The following is a 23,526-nucleotide window of genomic DNA, read 5'->3' as shown; positions in this document are numbered from 1 at the left end:
TAGAGTTAGAAACATGCCTGCCCTTTTTGTCGAGGTGTGGAAATTTCTTGAGCGGTGGTCTCTCATAGCAAACCGCTGCTCAAAAGATTGGATGCTCCTAATAGTAGAAACCGTACGTGAAATGATTGTCATACTACATCAAGAAAATTTAGAACTTGAGGAGAAACTCAAAGCCAGTCCAGCATTAGAAGATGCTAAAAAAACGCTTCAGAATATAAATGATGAGATTGTAGAATTTGACAACTATTTGATAAAAAAGAAAACGGACAAACTCAAAAAAGATATGAGATGGTTTACTCAGGAAAAAATCTATCCATATCTAAGAACTAATTTTTTCCAGGAGGTACAAAACGATCAGGCCCAACTTAATGCTAGATCATTTGATCAAGCACGATATAACCAAATGGCTAACAAACGGGGAAAAATTCTTAACTTCTTAGAAACTAATTCTTCTGACTCTGACGGACAGATGGTGGGTGAAGAGTCCGATTAAAACTATCAAGATAGGAATCAAAGAAGCCACTTATCGGGCCGATTCTCCAGAGCACAAAACCAACAGCCTTTTTTATTGAGAGGCAGAGGCAGGGGCAGACCTCGGTTCCCACGAACGGACATGAATTACTATTCCCCAACAGACCCTCCACATCCGCAACCTTACATGCGGACCAGGAAACAACAATACTGCAGACAGTAAGGGTAGGAGAAAAATCTAAAATTCCCATCTTCAACTTATCGAAACACACCTTATCATCAGATGAAATTAGGGTACTTAGCAAGGGACTTTCTTTTGTTCCAAGCACCTGTGTTAATCGCTTTAAGATGAATCAGGATATTTTTTCCTTCTTCCGTAAGGTTAGGCTGAAGTAATTCTTTGAAGGTATGGAAACTAGAGAGGATGAGGTAAATATCTCGGGTTGTAAACCTCCTTCCACCTTCACTCCAACATTAGACATGCTAGGCCCTGAAGTCAAAATCTTTGAAAAGAATGTGATCAAAGAACTAGAGAAGATTATGAAATTCATCCCCTTACCTCAAGCCAACCTGGAGGTATCAGAAAGACAAGCTCTAAAAACGCTACAAGAAAACCATAATATAACTATTAAACCCTGCGATACAACAGGTGGTATTGTAGTAATGGATACCACCAAATACACCAATAAGATTAGCGAGATGCTATCTATCAAAGAACACTATAAGAAGATCAATAGCAGAGCCCTTTCGACTTTAAAGACCCAAACAGAGAAAACTGTAAATAAAGCTTTTTCAGATGGGTTCATCTGTCACAAGGAAATGGACTTCCTCATCAAATCTAATCCAGTGACTTTATGGTGTCCCTAAGACACACAAAAATGTGGAAGATCCACCTATTGTTGCATCCATAAATTCTTGTACAGAACCCCTGTCCAAATATCTAGACACCTTTTTATGCCCTTTTACTACCAAATATGAGTCATACATAAAAGACACAGGACACATGATCTCCACTTTGGAACATACTGCTTTCAATGAAACCACACAAATTCTGGTAACGTTAGATATAGAATCACTCTATGCTAACATCCCCCAGGACCTACCCATGGAAGCGGTGGCAGCGCTGCTGGCTAGGACACCGGGGGTGAGACCAGATAGTTTCCTTTTAGAATGTCTAGAGATTGTCCTACAAAACAACTTCTTTGAATTCCAGCAAGACCTTTACCAGCAAATCAAAGGAGTTAGCATGGGGGCATCTTGTGCCCCCAGCATTGCTAATATCTATAGGGGCGAATTTGAAATAAAACATGTGTTCAACGAAATAACCCTCTTCTTTGAAAATATTACGAGCTGGCATAGGTTTATTGCTAATATTTGTTTTATTTGGACGGACTCAGAACAGGTATTAAAGGATTACATGGCATGGTTGAACTTAGCAGACAATAATCTCAAATTTACCTGCAACTTTTCTCCACATCAAGTTGAGTTTTTGGATATATCGATACACTGTATAGATGGTGAGCCAACAGTAAGCCTTTATAGGAAACCCACGGCGAAAAACACCATACTAGCAGTTATCACCCCCCCCCGCCAGAAAGACTCAATTCCTTTTGGTGAATTCCTTAGGATAAGGAGAAATTGTACAAACATGAAGCACTTCATGTTTCACGCACTACAATTAAAAGATCGTCTGTTGCTAGGGGGCTATCCAAAAAGATTGGTTCGTCAGTCTCTAAAAAGAGCAAAATATTATAATAGAGACACCCTGATTAATACCACTCCTAAACAGGATAGCTACCAACTGGTATGCGTACTGAATCATTCCACTTTAAATGATAAGATCAGACAAGTAATTTGTAAAAACTGGAAGATTCTAAATACCAATGAAGAAGCAACCATGTTGAAACAAGCATTTGCAATGCAATAGGTCTCGCCGCATTAAAGTTTGAGTTACTGGCATTGTAAATGACAATGCTTTGCATTATTTATTTTTTTAATTTGCAATTGGTATATAAACATTGTTTGTGAAAGGTTAGCTGTTGCTGTAGATACATTTTATGGAGGACAAACGTTCTCAGAAGATATAGGTAAAATATTTAGTTTATCACTACCAATTTTGCTAAGATTGTACTAAGTGGTAACCATAATAATTGCACGTTATGAATAGATGAGCTTTGTGTGGCATACATAGTATCTAACTTATGATGAGAGATCACAGAGTCTCACCACAATTTGTATGATAGCTTATTGGAAGATTTCCAGTTTAAACTGATCAGATTGAAGGCAATTGCTAATATAATGTCTAATAACTTATCCATGGGGATAGTTTGAATAATTAAATTGGATAAGGAACCTAAAAAAGGTATATAATATTAAAAGGGCAATCAAAGTTACTTTTTAAATATGCTACTTATGTTTTTTAAGCATACCTCTTTCTCCGGGGAATTTTGTCAGGAGAAGAGGTGCAGCGGCGACAGAGTGCGAGGTGAGGTGGGGGGGTAGGGGTGGGTTGGGTGGGAGCTGCATTGTAGTGGTTATAGGAGAGAACTGTAAAGGATACACGAAGATTCTGCAGGAGCGTCAGGAATCCGAAGTTCAATCCACAGCCTTCCCCTGCTGCCTTCCCACTCTATCAAGCACTAGAGCACAGGAGGCAAGCCAGGGGAAAACAGGGAAACAAAACAAGGAAAGGTTGGGGTAACAAGTGGGTGTTGATGGTCTTCAGACTGGTCGTCTCAACCTTCGTGTGGACTTGGTAATCAGGAGAGACTGCAATGCAAAGAGTTATATTCTTCAATCTGAAGAGGACAATCACATTCCCAAGTATATGACATAACCTTACATACCTAGATGTTTGTATGTTGCTGTCCCTGAATGAATATGGGAAAACCTCTGGAAAGGGATAAAACTGGAGCTGCAGTGAAGAAGACAATACCCTTATAAGCCTACGGACCCAATGTACCTTTGTGTAGTGAGTGACTAACAATATATCCTGCTCACTCTGTTCTTTTGTCTTAACAGCCTCGAAGCACACCCCAAAGGATACTCTGATTACAAGCATTCGATTGTCAGTATTCTTAATGGTGAGAACCACATCTATAATGATCAAAACAAGGAGTCAAAACCGAAATGCAGTATTACTTATAACAATATAATATGCAGCGCGGGGATGCGCTGTTACCGTATATCTGGAACATGTATCTGTATCTCACTCTTCACTGGTCCACGCAAGAAGTCAAGTCCAAAGGAGGTGATAAACACCAGAGCTGAATGACCCCAAAGTAAATTAGGTATGAGCAGGGAAAAGGAAAAGACCTAACTAACTAAGTACAGCACACCGGAAAACAACCCGGCCGCCAGCGGAGCAAAACCCGGCTGGCAGCGGAGCAACCCGGTGAGGCAAGACAACGTGAGGGAGAGTGTGTGCCCGGCCCGTCAGCGGAGTTAAACCCGGCTGACAAGCGGAGCGGAACCCAAAGGAGGCCAAAGGCAGAGGGAGGATGCCCGGCTCGTCAGCGGAGCAAAGCCCGGCTGACAAGCGGAGCTGAAAATGAGGCAACGGGTAAGGAAAGGGAATCTCGCCGGATGGCGGAGTTAAACCCGGCCGCCGGGCGAGACAAGAGAATACTGCAATGCCGCCTAACTGCGAAGCGACACAGAACGTGTCGAATGCACACAAGCGCGGTGGGGAGGCAATGTGCATAAGAGAGCGACGGCCGGGAAAGGCTCAGAACGAACCAACAGAGCCGAGGAACTCTCACAACGGACAAACACCAAGACGTAGAGAAACCGGAAGTCAGGCACAGGAAGTCAGGCACAGGAACGAACCCAACGGAGCTAGACGCAAGAACGTGAAGTGTCGCTCCTTGGGTTAAGGACACCTATATAGTGCATGTTTAAAGGGCCAGCGCTCTAGGAGGGGGCTTGGGGCATGACAAGAACGGGCGGGGGAAGGGTACGGGGCAGCAGTGGGGAGGGGGTTGCTGGGAGGCAGGAGAGTGAGGCTCAAGGGGTGGTGGGGGGCGCCCTCTAGAGATCAGCATGGGAGGAGTGAACATGGAGAAGTATGCATCACTCCCCATCATCCGTTAGTAGTCCGTTGTCCTCCCCTTGGTACTCCTGGTATTTACGTCCTCTGCAGTATGCATCACTCCCTCTCATCGGTGTCATTCGGTAATAGCCAGATTTGAAGGGGGGCGGGGTGACAGGAGTAGCTAGGCAGACACTAAAAAACAAGTACAAAGGTTGCCTATGCAAGGGCCGCATGGGGGGGGAGGCGCAGGAGGGTTAAGCTCAAGAGGAGGCCATTAAAGGGGACTTTTCCAAGACAGCGGGAGTCTCACTGGAGGCAAAAGGGGATGGGGGGGGGGGGTTGGGGGTCAGGAGCACGAGGTGTGTGAAGAAAAAAAAAAAGGGGGAGGGGCGTAGTTTCAGGGCGAAGGGACGCGCAATTTTGTTTATGTAATTGGCGCGTTTTATATAGCGCAGACTTTACCCGAAGGTGTGAGTGCTTCACAAATAAGGTTAATAGTGTGGCTTGTGGCGTTTTTGGATGAGGACGTCTCTGCAGAAGTGCGCCAAGGAAGACAACATTAGGAAAAGTCAGGAGAATGCAGAGTGTCGAGCCCCCCCACCCCTCTTTTCTTGTGCGTTTGGGCAAAGATCTTCACTCCCGCTCATCCTACCCTTCCCTCCCTCCCTACTATCCGTCAAATGTGAACGGCAAGGAGCCACCTAGCCTGAGCTGCTAGGTAATGTTTCTGCACATGGCTGAGCGTCATAGGTAATAGTATGAAGTGCTTCATTGCGTGGGATGGCCGGTGATGTGTTGCACGGTACACCACTAGATGCGCGGCAATATGCCGGAGTGCGGGCAGGAGATGGGTGGAGAGGTGCGCATCCTGTGACGGGGGCAAGGAGAGGGGGGGCTGACGAATAGCTAGACGCTCGTGGAGAGTTGCAGATACGGGAGGGGGAGCGCAGGGGCAGAGGGTGTGGCGTAACTAGAGGGGGGTAAAGCCTATGCTGGTGCAGGAGAAGGACAGCGCAGGAGGAAAGGGGGGGGCACGTTCGGAACGGCTGCCATATTGAGCCGGCAAATTGGCAGTAGTGGAAAGGGTGGGGAAGCTCCGAACGGCAGGGCATGCGGGCAGGCTTCACGCGGGGATGAGGCGGAGGGTGCGAACTGGGTGCGGGTGTGCATAGGGATGGGGGTGAGCAGTGTTGAAGCACGCCCCAGTTCCTGTTTCGCTGATATCACTAGGCCAGTTTTGTCCCGCACCCGGAGTTGACTATACGATAACTGAATGCAATTTAGCGAGTGTGGCCCAAAGTTTATTGGTTACGTAAATTGTTTTCCCGATGGGTGGCGTAGGTCGGCGCGTCCCCCGACGGATGCTGGTCTCGCTAATATCGCCGGTCAGATTATTTCAAAGTTACCGTCCTCTCCCCTTTATTTCGTTTTCCCACAGGAGGTTAGAAGGACAAACACGTCAGGCGGCACACTATGCTAACTGCAGCCAGCACTATCAGCGCCGCGCGCCTCGTGAACAGCACAATCCCCCTGCATTTCAAAGGAACTGCTCATGAGGAACGCGTCGCGATCCGCCTGTCTGCCATGCAAAAGCGCACGCGCCCAACGTTATCCTATGGGACAACGCGGCGCGCGCGGCCAGGTCTTGTCTCCACATTCTTACTCGTTGGCGGCTGAGACGACAACTATAGTTCTCGCAGCGAGAACGCGCTTTCAGCGCGTTCGTCGTAGCAAGACCTAAAAATGGGAAGGAGTTTCTAAGGGACGCTTTCCCATTTGCAAGTGGGTTACCACCTACTTCGAGGTGTCTGTAACCTATAAATGATTTATGACTTCAATTGTGGCGCAAACTATTGGTACATACCATTAGAAATTGCAAATTGGAAGGGACACCCTAAACACACCTCTTTCAATTTGCAATTCGGTCTGTAATCACAAACCTATTTTGAGATTCGGTAAGAAGTTATCGGATCGTTATTTAGGTTTCTAACACACCCAAAAGCTATTTTACAGTGGCAAAGGCTTCAATTTTGTGAATCGGAGCCTTTGCGACCGCAAAATAACTTTGACCATAAGGTCCAGCATTATCATCATCATAGCATGCCACACACGTTTTTGTATCATATACCTAGCATTAGAATGAAGAATTTGAAGTATAGTTGATGAGAGCATCGATGACATACCTTCTTAAAGAAAGATTTTAACTCTGTGCGTCATCACTGCCTGACAGGTACACCCAGATTTTTGGAGGATGTGTTTACTTGAAGAGAGCTATGAAGTCTGTATGACCTTTGAGAAATGTATTATTGTGATTTTCCATAGTTAACAGCACAATGTATATGTCAAATGCCATACTGATTAGTTTGAGCCTAATAGGCAGCACATGCGCTGTCTGTTGTGAGGCATATTGTGGCTCACCAGGAACATCGAGGGCTTGGAGCCCGCCTATGCTTCACATGGGTTGGCTCCCATGTCACTCATTTGCCTGCTTCATCTCTGAGTGTCAATAACATGGAGCATTGCCTCTTTACAATCTCTTCATTGGCTGGCATCGCTGCTTCCGCTGTTTGCTTTTCGAGCACTACTTTTTTCTTTTGTGTAGAGTACTTTATAATAGTGCCTGTGTTTTTCGAGCTGGCTCCCTCATGTATGACTCTCTCCCCTGTCCTCCATGTTGCTATCTGTTGGCTAACTGCTTCTCCCTATTGCACTCACACTTCTACACACAGACATTAAAAACACAAAAACTCGTTCACACGCACTATCTCACACATACTGACCAAAAATGTGCACAAACACTAACCCACTCCCGCTCATAGTTATACACAATGTTGAGAAGCACACGCGAACAATCGAGCTGGGATACAGGCACACACAAAGACAAGGAGACGCAGACAGACTCAGACACACACTTATGTTTCCATTTATTAAGGTCTCATAATCTTGTGTCCTCACACACTGTAAGCACGCACATACAATGCTCTTGCCTACAAATTAGTGCAAGCTGCTGGCTACAAGCTGTGCCTGCTCGAGTGTTTCTCAAAGCCCACAAAGGATTTTCCCAGAATATCACCCAAACACCAGCTCCTTAGTAACTCACAGTGACAGTGTCACTAGTGCACCAAATCGTTCTCACTGTATCTACCTCTGAATGATGAAATACGGAGTCGATGGTGCCACAATCCAAGCTTTGGCGCGTGGACGCCCCTGCTCAGGACAGCATTTCTGCATAGTGAACACTAGTGCAGTCGTTTGTTATTAGTGAAAACTACTGCAGGTGTTTCTCGTGAGTGAACACTAGTGCAGTTCAGGGTTAGTGAATAATGGTGTAGGATTCCTTAATCCGAGCACTCCCTCCTCAGAGCACATTAGTTCAGAAGTCTCTCCTAGGTGAGTCTAGCCCATTGGCCGTCCCTCCTCAGTGAATATTAGTGCAAGGAGTGCCTCCTGAGTTAGTATGTGAAATCATGTTACTGCCTCAAGTCACTCGTAAGTGAATATATTAATGCAGGCGGGCACACTTAAGCACATAAAATACTACAGGCAGTCACTACTTAAGTGAATAAATGATCTCAGGTAGTCCCTGCTGAGTGGATATTAGCAAAAGGAGTCTTTCCTTAATTAATATGTTAGCGTATGTATGTATGTTAGCGTATGAAGTCCCTGGTGAGTGAATATATCTTCGCTGGCGGTCACTACTAGGTAGAAATAGGTGGATATATTATCTCATTCAGTCACTGCTAAGTGAATAAATTAGCACGAACCGTCCCTCCCGGGTGTATATTAGTGCTATGGCAGGCAATGCCTGCTGTGTAGTATATTAGCTCAGATAGGGATATTCACTCAGTTTCTATCGAGTGAGTATTACCGGAGGCAGCCCTTCCTGAGTGATTATTACCGCAGGCATGGCCACATTAGGTGATATGTTATGCCCTCAAGTCCGCACTTTAACTGAGTGATTATTATCGTAGACACCCAGTCCCTCCTTACCCGAGTGAATCCTCCGGACTGACGCCGAGGTCCGCGCTCGCACTACTCAGGCTCCGAGTGGTGCCAGGGTGGAACCAGGGCGGTAGTTTTCTCTTCCTAAAACATTCGCTTCTACCCTTCCATCTAGATGAAAGGAGGAGCTCTCTTCGGAGCTCTGGGAACGTTTACTCAAGACTCTTCACCCTAAAAGGCATGCTTCCTGCCTCCTGCAACTCGGCCTCAGCGCCTGGGTCTCATTTCCTCCTGGTGTTAAACAATTGGCGCTACAATCCCTATCAATAGTTTCCCTAAAAAGCCGTCGCGTTAAAATGTCGGATTCAGGAAAATGGAACGTTAGTTGCTTGCACGGGAAAAGCGTTTGAGGACCAGCACGTCAAGCACACGTTTCTCATGGACTGGGGGCGTCATTCATGCTGCGGAGTGGCTGTCACTCAGTCCTGGGTCAGCCGGCACTCACTGGGAAAGTACTGGGAACAAGCTAGCAACAAAGCAAACAAATCCCGCCGCCCCCCGTCCCTCACTTACCTACATCCGGCCGCTGGAACACGCTGTGACGCACACCGCAACCGCAAGTCGGCCTGGAGCGCGCCTCGGCAGAGAAGCGGGAGGACAGGAGCGTGACGCACGTGAACGTGCACGTTGACGTTCCCGCGCATTCACGGACCTGAGTCGGCTCGTTCCCAGCTCTGTGTCGGGCTCGTTCACAGCTGCTACTCCCTTGACAGGGATCAAGGCGGCTATAGAACTCGCTGGCGGGAGCGCTTCGCGCTCCAACGCCAGGCGAGCCCTAAAAACCCGCTGGTGGCATTCAGAAGAAATCCTAACTCGAGGGACAAACTGGTCCATAGCAGAATGAGTAGTAACATCATCACGAGGCAAACTACTATAGATGGGCAGCCACTCCCAAAAGGAAATCACAGATGTGGCACCTGCCACGCATGTGATCAAGCTATCACTAGTCAAACCTGGACCTATGGCAAAAAAATCAGGTCTCCTTGGAGAAATGACCAACTGCAAAAGCTCAAATATCATCTATCTTATACTATGTCCCTGTGACATAGGATATGTGGGTGAGACAGCAAGAGAATTTTGGGTTAGGTTCTCAGAACATAAGTCTGCCGTGAGAACAGGCAAAGTGAATGCACCTATGGTTGCACACTACCAGCAGCACGAACACACAGAGAGAGACATGCGATGGCTGATTTTGGAGCGTATACGCATAATTCCAGGTAAGGACACTGCCAAGCTTAGAAAGCAGCGTGAGTCATACTGGATTTATACTTTGGACACGGTCCGCCATGGGCTCAACGAGGAGATTATGTGGATAGTGACAACCTAATACATGTAATAGACTCTGCAGTAGTATTTATGGCCTCCCCATGGGGGTTGTTAAGTATATTTGTAGTTAAGGTATTCGTGTGAAATCTATATATTCTCTCCACTTAATACTTACTATGAAATTTGCAATACTCTTTTAGATCGTTAATTGTAACTTTGCAACCATTCCGGTTAAAGTGTTGTACCATCGTAGTCTCGGTTATGAGCGCCGTTTTGGGTAGGTCTGGCCTGAACTCTCATATCCTTTGTCTATTTTTACTAGCTACGCTAAACCTGGCCCTTGGCAAACCCAGTATCTGTAGTCCGCTGCCGATTTCTATGAATCCCTGACAGGCGGGAGCTTGCTAATTGAAAACACTTGCGTAGGGAGAGCTCTCTCCATATGTATATAAAGAAAGGCCCTCACACTTTCATTAGCTGCCACGCGGACCCTGAACGCCCATCGATCGCTTAGAGGAGCATCTCAGAACATGTACTAGGTAAGAGACTTTGAGCGTTAGGGCTCATTGGGATATGTTAGGACCCGGGGAGGCTTAAAGTATAACCACTATTTGGTTACCACATCCTCCGTAAATAAATCATGCCCGCCTACTTTTAGTATTGTTGGCCGTGTCACGAATATAAACTGTGTTCGTTGTTCCACATTGGGCGTATTACCATCCTGCCTGCTAGGCATGAGTAGCATGTTTGTATGTCCCCACATAAACCATGCCAGTTTACCTAGATAAATCTAGCTTAATCACTACTGCTGGCCGGGTTATTAATATAAACCATGTTCGTCTTCCCGCACCGGGCACGTTACCAACCTGCCTTTAAGGCAGCACTAGCATGTTTGCCAGTCTCAGACGCAAAGACACAATTAATATCTTGTTCAACCTGCCTAGGATTTAGGTTTAACAATAGTGCCTTTTTTCTTGTGATAGGCATACTTCGTTAACATAGGAGGACAGCCGCTGAACGCGATCGCATTTTGAAATATAGAAATCGGAGGCAACGTATGACCATGTATTAGGTGAGATGTACTGTTAGCTAACTGAGCTTTGCAGGGAGAGTACACACATATGATCAGATAGCTCATAGCCTTGTCTGTTGCCCCCTTTCAGGCTATGTTGCCCACATCCTGGCATCTCTAATGGGATATCGCTTTTTGGGCACTTCCTTCAGTACATAACTATCAAGAGAGGACATCCAATATCTTGCAAATTGTAAGTAATTGGAGGATATTTGTTTCCTCCTTCCAGTCCCCCCTCCTTACTTGCTTATTACAGATAAATATCGTACTGGGTAAGACCTGTGATCTCCAAAGTATCCCTCTTTTCAGAGTCGTGCTCTGCATAATGGGACAGCGCTTTCTTAGTCTTTCACTATAAGACGCTGCTATATTTATTTCCAGGTAGGTATATTTCATTGTTCTATTATTGGTGAAGGACTTTGTCACTATACTTAGCCATAACGACCATACTCTAGGTGTAACTCTGGCTTTCTTTTACTTTTTCTTTTCTTTCACTACTGGTATTTTGCGGGCATGCTGACTATCCCCTTTGTCAACCAGGGGTAATCACAATAAGACACAATCCCCTCTATTATATGATAGCTCTAGAATCGCTAGCTTCCTGTTCACCTCGTAGCACACCTAATAAGTATTATGTATCAGATGGAGTTCGTTTGAGATGCCAAGGATGCAGCACAAAAATATTTAATGTGTTATATATTCATTTTCAGATGAGAAGATCCCCCAGTTTTTATATTTATATGTATATGTCTTTGTCTATGTTGGCCCCGAAGAAGGTGATATAAGTTATACATGTTCACCAAAACGTACGTAGGCCCTATACACCTGAGATCCATATTTGAGCCGACAAAAAGAAATAAAGAACAAAGCAATATATAACCCATGGAACATCAAGATATAGAATTTGTGAATACTCATAGTATCTCAGTTGTACTGCCTTCCCTTGTTGTCTTAGTTGTCTCTATATAGTTTTTGTATGAGTATGTATGAGTGGTTGTCATGGTGAGATAGTTCAGGAATGAATGATGATGTGATAATTTGTACTATTTAACTATATCTGGGGTTCATGTTGAGTTCTTCTGTCTTAACTTTTGTATTTAATGAATTTGTCAAGTCATGCAGTGTAATAATGAATTTCTTAAAAATGCCATAAATATTTTTGTTCTTTGACAAACAAATGAAAATAAATAGTAAAAAAAGAAAAATAAATAACATGTCTGTTTGAAACTTTTTACATGTGTTGCATGCACTAAAATTGTAGATTTAGTCACTTTAAAATCATATAGGTCAGTTCAGAGGTTCCTTATTGTTGTTTCTATTGTTTATCCCTCCTACAGACCTAAAATTAATTGTGGGAGTACCCTTTTCACATTATTACCATTCAATGAAGGAATACAGAAAACAATGACAAGTAGAAATACATAACAAAGCAGCAAAATCATTTGAGATAAATTGGTTGAGTGACACGTTACACCAAGAACAGGAGCCAGTACGATGGAATAGAAGCAGCGTTTATGGGGCACATGAGACCCGCTTCATGTGAATTCTGTCAGGGCCAGAGGCTCAGATTATGCTTCTCAATCTTTACAGCAAAACTTCAAAAGCCAATCAAAACAGCTAAAATAGAAACTACATTACCCATAAACCAACCACCAATTAGAGCCCATTACGCCCTATGTCAGTCCAAGGAAAGAGCAATTCCTCCATTTTCTTTGCTGCTGCCGCTTGAGACAAGCCTGTCTAACGATTAAGTCTTGCTAAATGACTCAATATATGTGTTTAATTCTCTGTTTGCCATCTACACTTGCATTATTTGACCTTTGTTAGTTGTCAAACATTTTTTCACAGTGCTAGCCCCTTGGTTCTATTGTCTCTGTGCTGACTCCTCTCAGGGGCCCCTGGCTGTCTCTGTGCTGACCCCTCTCGGGGGCCCTGTCTCTGTGCTGACCCCTCTCGGGGCCCCTGTCTCTGTGCTGACCCCTCTCGGGGGCCCTGTCTCTGTGCTGACCCCTCTCGGGGGCCCTGTCTCTGTGCTGACCCCTCTCAGGAGCCCCTGTCTCTGTGCTGAGCCCTCTAAGGGGCCCCTGTCTCTGTGCTGACCCCTCTCAGGGGCCCTGTCTCTGTGCTGACCCCTCTCAGGGGCCCCTGTCTCTGTGCTGACCTCTTTCAGGGGCCCTGGCTGTCTCTGTGCTCACCCCTCTCAGGGGCCCCTGTCTCTGTGCTCACCCCTCTCAGGGGCCCCTGTCTCTGTGCTCACCCCTCTCTGGGGCCCCTGTCTCTGTGCTGACCCCTGTCTCTGTGCTGACCCCTCTCAGGGGCCCCTGTCTCTGTGCTGACCCCTCTCAGGGGCCCCTGGCTGTCTCTGTGCTGACCCCTCTCAGGGGCCCCTGGCTGTCTCTGTGCTGACCCCTCTCAGGGGCCCCTGGCTGTCTCTGTGCTGACCCCTCTCAGGGGCCCCTGGCTGTCTCTGTGCTGACCCCTCTCAGGGGCCCCTGGCTGTCTCTGTGCTGACCCCTCTCAGGGGCCCCTGTCTCTGTGCTGACCCCTCTCAGGGGCCCCTGTCTCTGTGCTGAGCCCTCTCAGGGGCCCTTGGCTGTCTCTGTGCTGAGCCCTCTCAGGGGCCCTTGGCTGTCTCTGTGCTGAGCCCTCTCAGGGGCCCTTGGCTGTCTCTGTGCTGAGCCCTCTCAGGGGCCCTTGGCTGTCTCTGTGCTGAGCCCTCCCAGGGGCCCCTGTCTCTGTGCTGACCCCTCCCAGGGCCCCTGTCTCTGTGCTGAGCCCTCTCAGGGGCCCCTGTCTCTGTGCTGAGCCCTCCCAGGGCCCCTGTCTCTGTGCTGAGCCCTCTCAGGGGCCCCTGTCTCTGTGCTGAGCCCTCTCAGGGGCCCCTGTCTCTGTGCTGAGCCCTCTCAGGGGCCCCTGTCTCTGTGCTGAGCCCTCTCAGGGGCCCCTGTCTCTGTGCTGAGCCCTCTCAGGGGCCCCTGGCTCTGTGTTGAGCCCTCTCAGGGGCCCCTGTCTCTGGGCTGAGCCCTCTCAGGGGCCCCTGTCTCTGGGCTGAGCCCTCTCAGGGGCCCCTGTCTCTGGGCTGAGCCCTCTCAGGGGCCCCTGTCTCTGGGCTGAGCCCTCTCAGGGGCCCCTGTCTCTGGGCTGAGCCCTCTCAGGGGCCCCTGTCTCTGGGCTGAGCCCTCTCAGGGGCCCCTGTCTCTGGGCTGAGCCCTCTCAGGGGCCCCTGTCTCTGGGCTGAGCCCTCTCAGGGGCCCCTGTCTCTGGGCTGAGCCCTCTCAGGGGCCCCTGTCTCTGGGCTGAGCCCTCTCAGGGGCCCCTGTCTCTGTGCTGACCCCTCTCAGGGGCCCCTGTCTCTGTGCTGACCCCTCTCAGGGGCCCTGGCTGTCTGTGCGGACCCCTCTCAGGGGCCCCTGTCTCTGTGCTGACCCCTCTCGGGGGCCTCAGTCTCTGTGCTGACCCCTCTCAGGGGCCCCTGGCTGTCTCTGTGCTGACCCCTCTCAGGGGCCCCTGTCTCTGTGCTGACCCCTCTCAGGGGCCCCTGGCTGTCTCTGTGCTGACCCTTCTCAGGGGCCCCAGTCTCTGTGCTGACCCCTCTCAGGGGCTCCTGTCTCTGTGCTGACCCCTCTCGGGGGGGGCCTGTCTCTGTGCTGACTCCTCTCAGGGGCCCCTGTTTCAGTGCTGACCCCTCTCAGGGGCCCCTGGCTGTCTCTGTGCTGACCCCTCTCAGGGGCCCCTGTCTCTGTGCTGACCCCTCTCGGGGGCCTCAGTCTCTGTGCTGACCCCTCTCAGGGGCCCCTGGCTGTCTCTGTGCTGACCCCTCTCAGGGGCCCTGTCTCTGTGCTGACCCCTCTCAGGGGCCCCTGTCTCTGTGCTGACCCCTCTCAGGGGCCCCTGGCTGTCTCTGTGCTGACCCTTCTCAGGGGCCCCAGTCTCTGTGCTGACCCCTCTCAGGGGCTCCTGTCTCTGTGCTGACCCCTCTCGGGGGGGCCCTGTCTCTGTGCTGACTCCTCTCAGGGGCCCCTGTCTCAGTGCTGACCCCTCTCAGGGGCCCCTGGCTGTCTCTGTGCTGACCCCTCTCAGGGGCCCCTGTCTCTGTGCTGACCACTCTCGGGGGCCTCAGTCTCTGTGCTGACCCCTCTCAGGGGCCCCTGTCTCTGTGCTGACCCCTCTCTCTGTGCTGACCCCTCTCAGGGGCCCTGGCTGTCTCTGTGCTGACCCCTCTCAGGGGCCCCTGTCTCTGTGCTGACCCCTCTCAGGGGCCCCTGTCTCTGTGCTGACTCCTCTCAGGGGCCCCTGTCTCTGTGCTGACCCCTCTCAGGGGCCCCTTTCTCTGTGCTGACCCCTCTCAGGGGCCCCTGTCTCTGTGCTGACCCCTCTCAGGGGCCCCTGTCTCTGTGCTAAGCCCTCTCAGGGGCCCCTGTCTCTGTGCTGACCCCTCTCAGGGGCCCCTGTCTCTGTGCTGACCCCTCTCAGGGGCCCCTGTCTCTGTGCTGACCCCTCTCAGGGGCCCCTGTCTCTGTGCTGACCCCTCTCAGGGGCCCCTGTCTCTGTGCTGACCCCTCTCAGGGGCCCCTGTCTCTGCGCTGACCCCTCTCAGGGGCCCCTGTCTCTGCGCTGACCCCTCTCAGGGGCCCTGTCTCTGCGCTGACCCCTCTCAGGGGCCCCTGTCTCTGCGCTGACCCCTCTCAGGGGCCCCTGTCTCTGTGCTGACCCCTCTCAGGGGCCCCTGTCTCTGTGCTGACCCCTCTCTGGGGCCCCTGTCTCTGTGCTGACCACTCTCAGGGGCCCCTGTCTCTGTGCTGACCCCTCTCAGGGGCCCCTGTCTCTGTGCTGACCCCTCTCAGGGGCCCCTGTCTCTGTGCTGACCACTCTCAGGGGCCCCTGTCTCTGTGCTGACCCCTCTCAGGGGCCCGTCTCTGTGCTGACCCCTCTAAGGGGCCCCTGTCTCTGTGCTGACCCCTCTCAGGGGCCCCTGTCTCTGCGCTGACCCCTCTCAGGGGCCCCTGTCTCTGCGCTGACCCCTCTCAGGGGCCCCTGTCTCTGTGCTGAGCACTCTCAGGGGCCCTGTCTCTGTGCTGAGCACTCTCAGGGGCCCTTGGCTGTCTCTGTGCTGACCCCTCTCAGGGGCCCCTGTCTCTGTGCTGACCCCTCTGAGGGGCCCCCGTCTCTGTGCTGACCCCTCTGAGGGGCCCGGTCTCTGTGCTGACCCCTCTCAGGGGCCCTGTCTCTGTGCTGACCCCTCTCAGGGGCCCCTGTCTCTGTGCTGACCCCTCTCGGGGGCCCCTGTCTCTGTGCTGACCCCTCTCGGGGGCCCCTGTCTCTGTGCTGACCCCTCTCGGGGGCCCCTGTCTCTGGGCTGACCCCTCTCAGGAGCCCCTGTCTCTGTGCTGACCCCTCTCAGGGGCCCCTGTCTCTGTGCTGACCCCTCTCAGGGGCCCCTGTCTCTGTGCTGACCCCTCTCGGGGGCCCCTGTCTCTGTGCTGACCCCTCTCGGGGGCCCCTGTCTCTGTGCTGACCCCTCTCGGGGGCCCCTGTCTCTGGGCTGACCCCTCTCGGGGGCCCCTGTCTCTGGGCTGACCCCTCTCGGGGGCCCCTGTCTCTGGGCTGACCCCTCTCAGGGGCCCCTGTCTCTGTGCTGACCCCTCTCAGGGGCCCCTGTCTCTGTGCTGACCCCTCTCAGGGGCCCCTGTCTCTGTGCTGACCCCTCTCAGGGGCCCCTGTCTCTGTGCTGACCCCTCTCAGGGGCCCCTGTCTCTGTGCGACCCCTCTCAGGGGCCCCTGTCTCTGCTGAGCCCTCTCAGGGGCCCCTGGCTCTGTGCTGACCCCTCTCAGGGGCCCCTGTCTCTGTGCTGACCCCTCTCAGGGGCCCCTGTCTCTGTGCTGACCCCTCTCAGGGGCCCCTGTCTCTGTGCTGACCCCTCTCAGGGGCCCCTGTCTCTGTGCTGACCCCTCTCAGGGGCCCCTGTCTCTGTGCTGACCCCTCTCAGGGGCTCCTGTCTCTGTGCTGACCCCTCTCAGGGGCCCCTGTCTCTGTGCTGGCCCCTCTCACGGGCGCCCCTGTCTCTGTGCTGACCCCTCTCAGGGGCCCTGTCTCTGTGCTGACCCCTCTCAGGGGCCCCTGTCTCTGTGCTGACCCCTCTCAGGGGCCCCTGTCTCTGTGCTGACCCCTCTCAGGGGCCCCTGTCTCTGTGCTGACCCCTCTCAGGGGCCCCTGTCTCTGTGCTGACCACTCTCAGGGGCCCCCGTCTCTGTGCTGACCCCTCTGAGGGGCCCCCGTCTCTGTGCTGACCCCTCTCAGGGGCCCTGTCTCTGTGCTGACCCCTCTCAGGGGCCCCTGTCTCTGTGCTGACCCCTCTCGGGGGCCCCTGTCTCTGTGCTGACCCCTCTCGGGGGCCCCTGTCTCTGGGCTGACCCCTCTCGGGGGCCCCTGTCTCTGGGCTGACCCCTCTCGGGGGCCCCTGTCTCTGGGCTGACCCCTCTCGGGGGCCCCTGTCTCTGGGCTGACCCCTCTCAGGAGCCCCTGTCTCTGTGCTGACCCCTCTCAGGGGCCCCTGTCTCTGTGCTGACCCCTCTCGGGGGCCCCTGTCTCTGTGCTGACCCCTCTCGGGGGCCCCTGTCTCTGTGCTGACCCCTCTCGGGGGCCCCTGTCTCTGTGCTGACCCCTCTCGGGGGCCCCTGTCTCTGTGCTGACCCCTCTCGGGGGCCCCTGTCTCTGGGCTGACCCCTCTCAGGGGCCCCTGTCTCTGGGCTGACCCCTCTCAGGGGCCCCTGTCTCTGTGCTGACCCTCTCAGGGGCCCCTGTCTCTGTGCTGACCCCTCTCAGGGGCCCCTGTCTCTGTGCTGACCCCTCTCAGGGGCTCCTGTCTCTGTGCTGACCCCTCTCAGGGGCCCCTGTCTCTGTGCTGGCCCCTCTCACGGGCGCCCCTGTCTCTGTGCTGACCCCTCTCAGGGGCCCTGTCTCTGCGCTGACCCCTCTCAGGGGCCCTGTCTCTGTGCTGACCCCTCTCAGGGGCCCCTGTCTCTGTGCTGACCCCTCTCAGGGGCCCCTGTCTCTGTGCTGACCCCTCTCAGGGGCCCCTGTCTCTGTGCTGACCCCTCTCAGGGGCCCCTGTCTCTGTGCTGACCCCTCTCAGGGGCCCCTGTCTCTGTGCTGACCCCTCTCAGGGGCCCCTGTCTCTGTGCTGACCACTCTCAGGGGCCCCTGTCTCTGGGCTGAGCCCTCTCAGGGGCCCCTGTCTCTGTGCTGACCACTCTCAGGGGCCCCTGTCTCTGTGCTGACCCCTCTCAGGGGCCCCTGTCTCTGTGCTGACCCCTCTCAGGGGCCCCTGTCTCTGTGCTGACCCCTCTCAGGGGCCCCTGTCTCTGTGCAGACCCCTCTCAGGGGCCCCTGTCTCTGTGCTGACCCCGCTCAGGGGCCCCTGTCTCTGTGCTGACCCCGCTCAGGGGCCCCTGTCTCTGTGCTGACCCCTCTCAGGGGCCCCTGTCTCTGTGCTGACCCCTCTCAGGGGCCCCTGTCTCTGTGCTGAGCCCTCTCAGGGGCCCCTGTCTCTGTGCTGACCCCTCAGGGGCCCCTGTCTCTGTGCTGACCCCTCAGGGGCCCCTGTCTCTGTGCTGAGCCCTCTCAGGGGCCCCTGTCTCTGTGCTGAGCCCTCTCAGGGGCCCCTGTCTCTGTGCTGAGCCCTCTCAGGGGCCCCTGTCTCTGTGCTGAGCCCTCTCAGGGGCCCCTGTCTCTGTGCTGACCCCTCAGGGGCCCCTGTCTCTGTGCTGAGCCCTCTCAGGGGCCCCTGTCTCTGTGCTGACCCCTCTCAGGGGCCCCTGTCTCTGTGCTGACCCCTCTCAGGGGCCCCTGTCTCTGTGCTGACCCCTCTCGGGGGCCCTGTCTCTGTGCTGACCCCTCTCGGGGGCCCTGTCTCTGTGCTGACCCCTCTCAGGGGCCCCTGTCTCTGTGCTGAGCCCTCTCAGGGGCCCCTGTCTCTGTGCTGACCCCTCTGTGCTGACCCCTCTCAGGGGCCCTGTCTCTGTGCTGGCCCCTCTCAGGGGCTCCTGTCTCTGTGCTGACCCCTCTCAGGGGCCCCTGTCTCTGTGCTGGCCCCTCTCACGGGCGCCCCTGTCTCTGTGCTGGCCCCTCTCAGGGGCCCTGTCTCTGTGCTGACCCCTCTCAGGGGCCCCTGTCTCTGTGCTGACCCCTCTCAGGGGCCCCTGTCTCTGTGCTGACCCCTCTCAGGGGCCCCTGTCTCTGTGCTGACCCCTCTCAGGGGCCCCTGTCTCTGTGCTGACCCCTCTCAGGGGCCCCTGTCTCTGTGCTGACCCCTCTCAGGGGCCCCTGTCTCTGTGCTGACCACTCTCAGGGGCCCCTGTCTCTGGGCTGAGCCCTCTCAGGGGCCCCTGTCTCTGGGCTGAGCCCTCTCAGGGGCCCCTGTCTCTGGGCTGAGCCCTCTCAGGGGCCCCTGTCTCTGTGCTGACCACTCTCAGGGGCCCCTGTCTCTGTGCTGACCCCTCTCAGGGGCCCCTGTCTCTGTGCTGACCCCTCTCAGGGGCCCCTGTCTCTGTGCTGACCCCTCTCAGGGGCCCCTGTCTCTGTGCTGACCCCGCTCAGGGGCCCCTGTCTCTGTGCTGACCCCTCTCAGGGGCCCCTGTCTCTGTGCTGACCCCTCTCAGGGGCCCCTGTCTCTGTGCTGAGCCCTCTCAGGGGCCCCTGTCTCTGTGCTGACCCCTCAGGGGCCCCTGTCTCTGTGCTGACCCCTCAGGGGCCCCTGTCTCTGTGCTGACCCCTCAGGGGCCCCTGTCTCTGTGCTGAGCCCTCTCAGGGGCCCCTGTCTCTGTGCTGAGCCCTCTCAGGGGCCCCTGTCTCTGTGCTGAGCCCTCTCAGGGGCCCCTGTCTCTGTGCTGACCCCTCAGGGGCCCCTGTCTCTGTGCTGAGCCCTCTCAGGGGCCCCTGTCTCTGTGCTGACCCCTCTCAGGGGCCCCTGTCTCTGTGCTGACCCCTCTCAGGGGCCCCTGTCTCTGTGCTGACCCCTCTCGGGGGCCCTGTCTCTGTGCTGACCCCTCTCGGGGGCCCTGTCTCTGTGCTGACCCTTCTCAGGGGCCCCTGTCTCTGTGCTGAGCCCTCTCAGGGGCCCCTGTCTCTGTGCTGACCCCTCTCGGGGGCCCTGTCTCTGTGCTGACCCCTCTCAGGGGCCCCTGTCTCTTCCCTGACCCCTCTCAGGGGCCCCTGTCTCTGTGCTGACCCCTCTCAGGGGCCCCTGTCTCTGTGCTGACCCCTCTCAGGGGCCCCTGTCTCTGTGCTGGCCCCTCTCAGGGGCCCCTGTCTCTGTGCTGAGCCCTCTCAGGGGCCCCTGTCTCTGTGCTGACCCCTCTCGGGGGCCCTGTCTCTGTGCTGACCCCTCTCAGGGGCCCCTGTCTCTTCCCTGACCCCTCTCAGGGGCCCCTGTCTCTGTGCTGACCCCTCTCAGGGGCCCCTGTCTCTGTGCTGACCCCTCTCAGGGGCCCCTGTCTCTGTGCTGGCCCCTCTCAGGGGCCCCTGTCTCTGTGCTGGCCCCTCTCAGGGGCCCCTGTCTCTGTGCTGACCCCTCTCGGGGGCCCTGTCTCTGTGCTGACCCCTCTCAGGGGCCCCTGTCTCTGTGCTGACCCCTCTCAGGGGCCCCTGTCTCTGTGCGACCCCTCTCAGGGGCCCCTGTCTCTGCTGAGCCCTCTCAGGGGCCCCTGGCTCTGTGCTGAGCCCTTTCAGGGGCCCCTGTCTCTGTGCTGAGCCCTCTCAGGGGCCCCTGTCTCTGTGCTGACCCCTCAGGGGCCCCTGTCTCTGTGCTGAGCCCTCTCAGGGGCCCCTGTCTCTGCGCTGAGCCCTCTCAGGGGCCCCTGTCTCTGTGCTGAGCCCTCTCAGGGGCCCCTGTCTCTGTGCTGACCCCTCAGGGGCCCCTGTCTCTGTGCTGACCCCTCTCAGGGGCCCTGTCTCTGTGCTGACCCCTCTCAGGGGCCCCTGTCTCTGTGCTCACCCCTCTCTGGGGCCCCTGTCTCTGGGCTGACCCCTCTCGGGGGCCCTGTCTCTGTGCTGACCCCTCTCGGGGGCCCTGTCTCTGTGCTGACCCCTCTCAGGGGCCCCTGGCTGTCTCTGTGCTGACCCCTCTCAGGGGCCCCTGTCTCTGTGCTGACCCCTCTCAGGGGCCCTGTCTCTGTGCTCACCCCTCTCTGGGGCCCCTGTCTCTGGGCTGACCCCTCTCGGGGGCCCTGTCTCTGTGCTGACCCCTCTCAGGGGCCCCTGGCTGTCTCTGTGCTGACCCCTCTCAGGGGCCCCTGTCTCTGTGCTGACCCCTCTCGGGGGCTCCTGTCTCTGTGCTGACCCCTCTCAGGGGCCCCTGTCTCTGTGCTGACCCCTCTCAGGGGCCCCTGTCTCTGTGCTGACCCCTCTCTGGGGCCCCTGTCTCTGGGCTGACCCCTCTCGGGGGCCCCTGTCTCTGGGCTGAGCCCTCTCAGGGGCCCCTGTCTCTGTGCTGACCCCTCTCAGGGGCCCCTGTCTCTGTGCTGACCCCTCTCAGGGGCCCCTGTCTCTGTGCTGACCCCTCTCAGGGGCCCCTGTCTCTGTGCTGACCCCTCTCAGGGGGCCCTGTCTCTGTGCTGACCCCTCTCGGGGGCTCCTGTCTCTGTGCTGACCCCTCTCAGGGGCCCCTGTCCCTGTGCTGACCCCTCTCAGGGGCCCCTGTCTCTGCGCTGACCCCTCTCAGGGGCCCCTGTCTCTGTGCTGACCCCGCTCAGGGGCCCCTGTCTCTGTGCTGACCCCTCTCGGGGGCCCCTGTCTCTGGGCTGAGCCCTCTCAGGGGCCCCTGGCTGTCTCTGTGCTGACCCCTCTCAGGGGCCCCTGTCTCTGTGCTGACCCCTCTCAGGGGCCCCTGTCTCTGTGCTGACCCCTCTCTGGGGCCCCTGTCTCTGGGCTGACCCCTCTCGGGGGCCCCTGTCTCTGGGCTGAGCCCTCTGTGCTGACCCCTCTCAGTCTCCTCCTTGGTGCTGGGGGGGGGGGGGGGGGCTGAGGCTGCGTCCAGGGAATGGGGAATAACCGCACGGGCCGGAAGCACACGGCTCGTCCCTCCTTTCAGCGGCGCGGATGAGATTCTGAGCTCTGTTCCTCGTGTCATTCATTCATTCCACACACACACACGCACGCACGCGCCAGGCCTCGGTCACGCGCGCAAACCTCGACCAGTAAGACCAAAGGGTTTCACTTACCGGCCCCGCGGGTCCGCTCCGGAAGGATGAGCCCCGCCGCCGAGCCTTGTGTGGGCGGGGCCTGCTTCGGGCTTGTTTCTACGGCCCGTGGGGGTACTTCCGGGAGAGGCGCGCGGCCGGGTATTCCCCATTCCTGCCGCCTCACGGCAGGGCCAGAGCGGGGGCTGGAGGGGGGAGGGGGAGGGGCCAGGGTTATGCATCTCTCCCTTCACTGTATTTCCACAGCACTTTTAAAGATCAACAAACAAAAAACACAGTACGCCATTACAGACTACATATCCCATGAGCCACTGGGGAGCCGTCTCCATGGCAACCGTGGTCCAATCGTATAACCGTCCATCATAAATACACCTGTGACGTCCCTTCCGCTTCCTCCTCTTCACCGGAGGATGTTCTATTTTATATAATAATAATAATAATAATAGCGCGAACTCGACCCGCAGGTATTGGAGCGCTTTACCTGAGCACCGTGTTTACACGAACATTCAGGCACGGGGAGATGAAGGGATTTGCCCAGAATCACAGGACGTGGACGCGGCCCCGAGGCTCGAACCCTGGGCTCCTGCACCAGCGTCGGGCGACAAATCTTTGGTGCAATACAGAGATAATCCCGTTATCCAATTCCCCAGTATACTGGGATCTTCACAGTATTCATGAAAAATGAAAACCATTCAGAATGCAAACTTTCAACTATACAGAATTTCAATGGCATTTCATCAAAGACATAATCATAGAAGCAAATTACTTACTGATAACGAATCATCCTGGGCGGGCAGAGATCGAAATTCATCTCAGGGTGGAATAGTCGTAACCCCCTAGTCCTTTATAGAATTGAAACTTCCATTCTCGTCAGCTAGGTCATTTTTCACTCTATATCAGGACAGAGGCGAGGATTACGCATGTTCAAAGCTTACTTATGACCAGAGACGCCGCTTCTGAAATGGGCTTCATGTAAAACCTCTTAAAGGTAGAATGCGATGACCAATCAGCTGCATTTATAATATCTTTCAGCCTACCACCTACCTGAATGGCTTTTGATGCCATAGCTCTTCTTATGGAAGGTGCACCAAATTTACTCACATCCACACCAGCCTCTGACATGATCCATCGAACCCACCTGGCAATGGAGGGGGAGGAATCCGCCTTGAAAGGTTTCTGCATGGCGATAAGTTATTGCCTTTCCCAGGGGGACAGAGCTCAAAGGTCATCTCCTCATATGCCTTAATGCACCTCATCACACACAACTTAGGAAAGGAAGGATAAGATATCAACCTGGTATTGGTCTTTGTCCTTCTTGATATGGTAAAGGTGACCCCATCCAGGGTAAAAACTCTTGCTGTGATGTCCAGAGCTCTGACATCCGAAACTCGCTTACATGAGATGAGACATAGTAGGATGGCTAGTTTAGCTGACAGCTCCTTATGGAACAGATATTGATTATCCTGCCAACCAAGAAGAAGTCTCA

The 23,526-nt window shown here is 54.4% G+C and overlaps 1 protein-coding gene across 1 annotated transcript in view; it reads right to left on the bottom strand.

The window, feature by feature from the left end:
• Positions 1-22,155, bottom strand: part of LOC144821620 (uncharacterized) — a 28,971-nt gene extending 6,816 nt beyond the window's left edge. Inside the window, exon 1 of the mRNA XM_078678858.1 lies at positions 22,062-22,155. The gene's annotated coding sequence lies outside the window, so the exon portion shown is untranslated. The remainder of the gene's footprint in view (positions 1-22,061) is intronic.
• Positions 22,156-23,526: the final 1,371 nt, after the last annotated feature.

Source organism: Lissotriton helveticus, chromosome 2_2 (assembly GCF_964261635.1).
Source record: "Lissotriton helveticus chromosome 2_2, aLisHel1.1, whole genome shotgun sequence".
In the NCBI taxonomy this organism is placed as follows: domain Eukaryota; kingdom Metazoa; phylum Chordata; class Amphibia; order Caudata; family Salamandridae; genus Lissotriton; species Lissotriton helveticus.
The sequence above is the reverse complement of the archived record's forward strand: the minus strand, read 5'-3'. Positions and strand labels throughout refer to the sequence as shown.